Raw genomic sequence first — 6,000 nt, forward strand, 5'->3', positions numbered from 1 at the left:
CCTGTGAAGCCTTACTTACATCAAGGCCCGCCATCCATCATCTCTTGGAAAGGAAAGGAATATGCAGATGTGTCCTAAGGGTTTCTATAAGGAAATAGCAACTTTTATTTGGAGTCACATTAAATCAATCAAATAATATTTGTTATGATATATTACATAATCAAGCTCTCAACAAGCCTACTATGTGTCCAGCCTGGACTGATGCTGGGAATACAAGGACAAAAAAGTAACAATCCCTCCCTTCAAAGCTTAAATTCTATAGGGGGAAAAAACTAGAAATATTTGCCCAGGGATCTCCTCTTAAACGTAAGGATCAGCTTGGAGTAATGGGAGACTCCCCACCTCCCACAGCAGCCCATTCCATGTGTGGGCAGTTCTCATAGGATCCTCAGCTGATCTTTTCCCAACTTGTACCTATCACTCTTGGTTCTGCCCAACCAAGCTCCCCAGAAGCTCAGGCTTTTATTTCTTAAGGGAATAAATTTGCTGCCCATAGAAATTAATAGAAATAAATGCTAGAAGCTGAAGAGAACTGGTTCTGTCCCTGGACCACCATGAGACCTTAGACAAGTCACTTTCATTCCTCAATAACCACTCTAGCATTCTGTAACATTGTATATGTTTACTTTAAAAAATGCTGTATCTTCACTACACACCTCTCATGTTGGCTAAGATGACAGGAAAGATAATGCAGAATGTTGGAGGGGCTGTGGGAAAACTGAAACACTGATACATTGTTGGTGGAGCTGTGAATGGATCCAGCCATTCTGGAGAGCAATTTGGAACTATGCTCATAGTTATTAAACTGTGCATACCCTTTGATCCAGTAGCGTTACTACTGGGCTTATATCCCAAAGAAATACTAAAGAAGGGAAAGGGACCTGCATGTGCCAAAATGTTTGTGGCAGCCCTTTTTGTAGTGGCTACAAACTGGAAACTGAATGGATGCCCATCAATGGAGAATGGTTGGGTAAATTATGGTATATGAATATTATGGAATATGATTGTTCTGTAAGAAATGACCAGCAGGATGATTTCAGAAAGGCCTGGGGAGACTTACATGAACTGATGCTGAGTGAAATGAGCAGAACCAGATCATTATACACTTCAACATCAAAACTATGACAATCAATTCTGATGGAGGTGGCTGTCTTCAACAATAAGATGATTCAAACCAGTTCTACTTGTTCAGTGATGAAGAAAGCCATGTACCCCAGAGAAAGGATTGTGGGAACTGAGTATCCACCACAACATAGCATTCTCACTCTCTGTTGTTATTTGCTTTATTATGTTTTCTTTCCCAGTTTTTCTTTTCCTTCTTGATCTGATTTTTCTTGTGCAGCAAGACAACTCTGTAATTATGTATACATTTATTGGATTTAACATATATTTCAACATATATAACATGTATTGGACTACCTGCCAGCTAGTGGAGGGGATGGGGGAAGGAGTGGAAAATTTGGGTCAATGTTGGAAAAATTACCCATGCATATGCTTTGTAAATAAATAAATAAATGGGGGGGAGAATGCTGATCTTTTAGAAGGGGGAGAATGGTTTGGGGGTGGTGGGGAGCAGATGGTTAGTGGACTTGAGCACGAGATCCCCTGGTGGAGGGAAGCTGTCAGAGCAGAACCCAGCATCTGCTCAAGGCACTGTGTTGGGGACCACTGAATAGTGGCCAAAGGAAGTTAAGGATGGGAGGCAAGGCCATGGCTCTCCCATCTGAACCACAGGGTTTTTCAGAGTAGAAAACAGAAAAAGACATTAAAAATCAGTATGGCCTTCAATTTTACAGAAGGACCCAGAGAAGGGGGCAAATTCAATGATCCTGATGGATGTTGATAAATAAGTTTCCAAAGGACTTTACCAATATCTTAAACTCCATGTATGAAACAGGAGTGCAGCTATTATGCCAGAAAGCTTTAGTGATTTTGTGATTTACAAGGGTAAAGACTCAATTCTGGGTCATGTTCTTTCCCCCTCCCTGGGCTGTTTCTTATTGCTCATATTCTAGAACAGACATTCTCAGAGTGCCTCAGATCTTTCCCTATTCCAGCTGCCAAGATGATCTTCCTAATATTCAGTTCTAACCACCTCCAGTGACTTCTCATGGCCTCCAGGATCAAAGATGGATCCTCAGGCACTCTCAGCCCCCACACCTGGCCCCCTCCCAATCTTCTCCATCTTACATCCCCCCCACAACCATGTTCTGTTACCCAATGGTACCATTTGCTCTATTCTTCTACAAAGAAATCCATCTCCCAACTTCTGGCATTTTCTCTGGCTGCTCTGAAACCAGGAGCTCTCTCCCTCCCCCTGTCCACCTCAAAACTTCCCTCACTTCCTTCAAGTCTTAGCCAAAATCCCACTTCATATAAGAATGTTTGTGCATTTCTCTTCTATCTTAGAACCTTCCCTCTGATGTTAACAAGTTTGCATATCATCTCCCTCCTTGTGCTGTGAACTTCTTGAGAGCAGGGACTATTGGGGTTTTGCCTTGCTTTGTATCCCTAGTGTTTAGCATGGTGCCCAGCACACAGTAGGTACTTGATAAATATTTATTAACGGACAGTCTCTGGATCTTACAGATACATAAAGAAGTTAAATGATTTCTCCTAAGTCAAATAGTTAATAAGGAACAAAATAAGATTTGAATCCAAGTCCTCGGTCTTCGAATCCAGATCTTGACTCTCCATGATTTGCCGTCAAATTCAGGGAAGCTCATCCCCAAAGGACTGCTAACAAATCAAATCACTTCCCAAAGGAACTCACCAAACCATAAGGATAATGATACAATGGAGAAAAAGTTGACTTTGGAGTCCCAAGTTTTAGGTTCAAATCTTGTTCTTTGTCATATACTTCCTGTGTGACCTTAGAAAAGGGAGGGAGGGAGGGAGGGAGAGAGACAGAGACAGAGAGACAGAGAGAGAGACAGAGAGAGAGAGACAGAGACAGAGAGAGAGAGAAAAGAGAGGAGTAAATAAGTAGGAAAGAAAAGAAGAGATAGACCCAGAAACATTAAGGTCTTAGAGCTTGGAAGTAAGCCTGGATATCATCCATCCCAATCCTTTGAGAGGGAAAGGGGCTTGCCAAGGTCACAGCTGGCTAAGGACCAAGCTGGGATTCTATGCCCTGGCTCCAGATCCTACCCATTCACACTTTGCATTTCACTTCTCATCTCAGGATTTATCATCTAGCAGTGGGAAGGATCCATCAAGTACCCTACTCAGAGAGGACAGAGACTATTTCATGTAAGTTTTTCTGTTGGTATCCCTGGTACCCAACACAGCACCTGGCATATGTATGGCTATTGGTCTATTTATTGATGATGATGATGGTGTTCAATCATGTTCAACTCTTTGTGAACCCATACAGGGTTTCCTTGACAGAAACACTAGAGTGGTTTGCTATTTCCTTCTCCAACTCATTTTACAGATGAGGAAACTGAGGCAAAAAGAGTGGAACGACTTGCCCAAGATCACAAAGCTGATAAGTTTCTAAGACTAGATTTGAACTCAGGAAGATAAGTCTTCTTGACTTTAGGCTCTATCCACTGGATAGATTACATTAGATACTTACTAAATATTTGTTAAGAATAACCAGTTCATATGCCCAAAGGGCTATCAAACTGTGCATTCCCTTTGATCCAGCAGTGTCTCTATTGGACCTGTATCCCAAAGAGATCATAAAGGAGAGAAAGGGACCCACATGTGCAGAAATGTTCATGGCAGCCCTCTTTGTAGTGGCAAGAAACTGGAAACTGAGTGGATGCCCAGCAGTTGGAGAATGGCTGAGTAAGTTATGGTACATAAATGTTAATGGAATGTTATTGTTCCGCAAGAAATGATGATCAGGATGATTTCAGAAAAGCCTTCAAAGACATGAACTGAAGCTCAGTGAAATGGATAGAACCAGGAGAATACTTGTATATAGTAATAACAAGATTGTGTGATGAGTAGACTTAGCTCTTCTCAGCAATACAGTGATCCAAAACAATTCCAATAGACTTTGGATGGAAAATTCTATCCACTTCTATCCATATGGAGACTAAATGCAAATTGAAACGCACTATTTTCACCTTTTATTTTGTTTTTTCTTTCATCATGGTTTTTCCTTTTGTTTTGTTATTTCTTTCCCAACATGATCCATATGGAAATATGTAAAATTATTATACATATTTTTAAAAAATAACTTGTTCAATAAGAACCAAGACATGAAGGCCATGCTTCTTGTAGTGTTCTCCAAGATATTGATAGCTTCTCATACCTTATACAACTGAACTACGTGGTCTTTATGGACCAGAAAAAGATAGGTAAGTTCAAACTCCATCTAGACACTTACTAACTATGTAACCAAGAGCAAGCTGAACAAGTACGATAATATTTATGAGAGCACTTTGTAAACCATAAGGTGTCAAAGAAATTCTAAGTGCTATAATTTCAGAAAATTGAGTGGTCCTGAGAAAAGCCAAATAGGCAGAGGAAAGCACTGGATTTGAAATCTCCCCTCATTTCTATGTCTGTGTAACTTTATGCAAGTCACTGAGCATTCCTCAAACTCAGCTAAGTATGACTATCCTGAAACTCCAAATTCTTGATTGAAATGGGCCATCTTGATCTCTGGAATCCCTTCCAATTCTGAACTTTCTGAGCCATGGGTCAGAGACGAGTAGGCTCATTACTTATCATCTCCATTCTTTTTACTATTAGGTCACCTAGCATTGTCACCAGGTGTGATGGAATAGACATTTTGCAATCTCTTTTTCAGTTCCCAAACTATGATTTTAGGAGTTTTTCGTTGCCATTGGCACTACCTAGCATTGAGGTGCCAAGATAACTGGGCACTATGCTTTCTTCTTTGTAAAAGGGCTACTCTACTCTAGACCCACAAATTTGTTTCAGACCTGATTCAGTGCTGGGAGATGACTAACAAGATGGTTAAGCTCCCTTTGCTCACACAGGATAACTAGGACTATCTAGCCAACAAAGCAATGATTAAGCATTTACTCTGTACCAGCTAAGTGTGACCATCCTGAAACTCCAAATTCTTGATTGAAATGGGCCATCTTGATCTCTGGAATCCCTTCCAATTCTGAACTTTCTGAGCCATAGGTCAGAGACAAGTAGGCTCATTACTCATCATCTCCATTCTTTTTACTAGTAGGTCACCTAGCATTGTTATTCAAGCCTTGGCTTAGAAATGTTTTCCAGACAATATTTCTTTACTTCTACTCAGGGTTCAAACATCTTGGACACCTGGATGTTCCCTTGTAAGTTGTTAAGTACATGAGGGGTGTGATCTGACCTACATGGATGAAGTCACAAAGTCAGAACTGGGACGCACTTTTATCTTGTCCATCTCCTTTATTTACCAGATAATAAAAATGGTCATAATGCAAGAATGGACAATTTTATGATCTCCCACCGACCAGTGGTAGAGACAGTGTCAGAGAAAAATCTTTCCACTATGCCATACTAACTGACACTACCTATTTCATAGATATCTCGTTGAATCAATTGAGAAACTACCCCAATCCCCACCACCCCTGACTTTGATTCAGTGATTCCACACCTTGATTACAGGAAGATGTCAAAGGAGGTCAAAGACAGAAACAGAGTCATTGTTTACCAGCACAGTCTTTACAGCAATATTCTTAGAAGCATAAATTAGGAAATCAGTTGGCAAATGTCTGAAAATAAAAACAAAAACAATGTTATACCAATCAAGTAGCCAATTAACAAACATTTATTAAGTGCTTTTCTATGCCAAGCATTGGTCTAGGTGCTGGGATACAAGGAAAGAAATGTACGGCCCTACCCTTAGGGAGCTTACATTATATGATAATGTATTTTTGAAGTGTAGTAAGAAGTGACAAATATAAATAATTCAAAGAATTGTGGGAAAATCTCTGTGAAATGATGCAACCAAAATAACCAAAACAAGAACACATTTCAAAATGACTATAACAATAAAAATGGCAAAAAAAAAAAAAAAAAAAA

Source organism: Sminthopsis crassicaudata, chromosome 5 (genome assembly GCF_048593235.1).
Source record: "Sminthopsis crassicaudata isolate SCR6 chromosome 5, ASM4859323v1, whole genome shotgun sequence".
Taxonomy (NCBI): domain Eukaryota; kingdom Metazoa; phylum Chordata; class Mammalia; order Dasyuromorphia; family Dasyuridae; genus Sminthopsis; species Sminthopsis crassicaudata.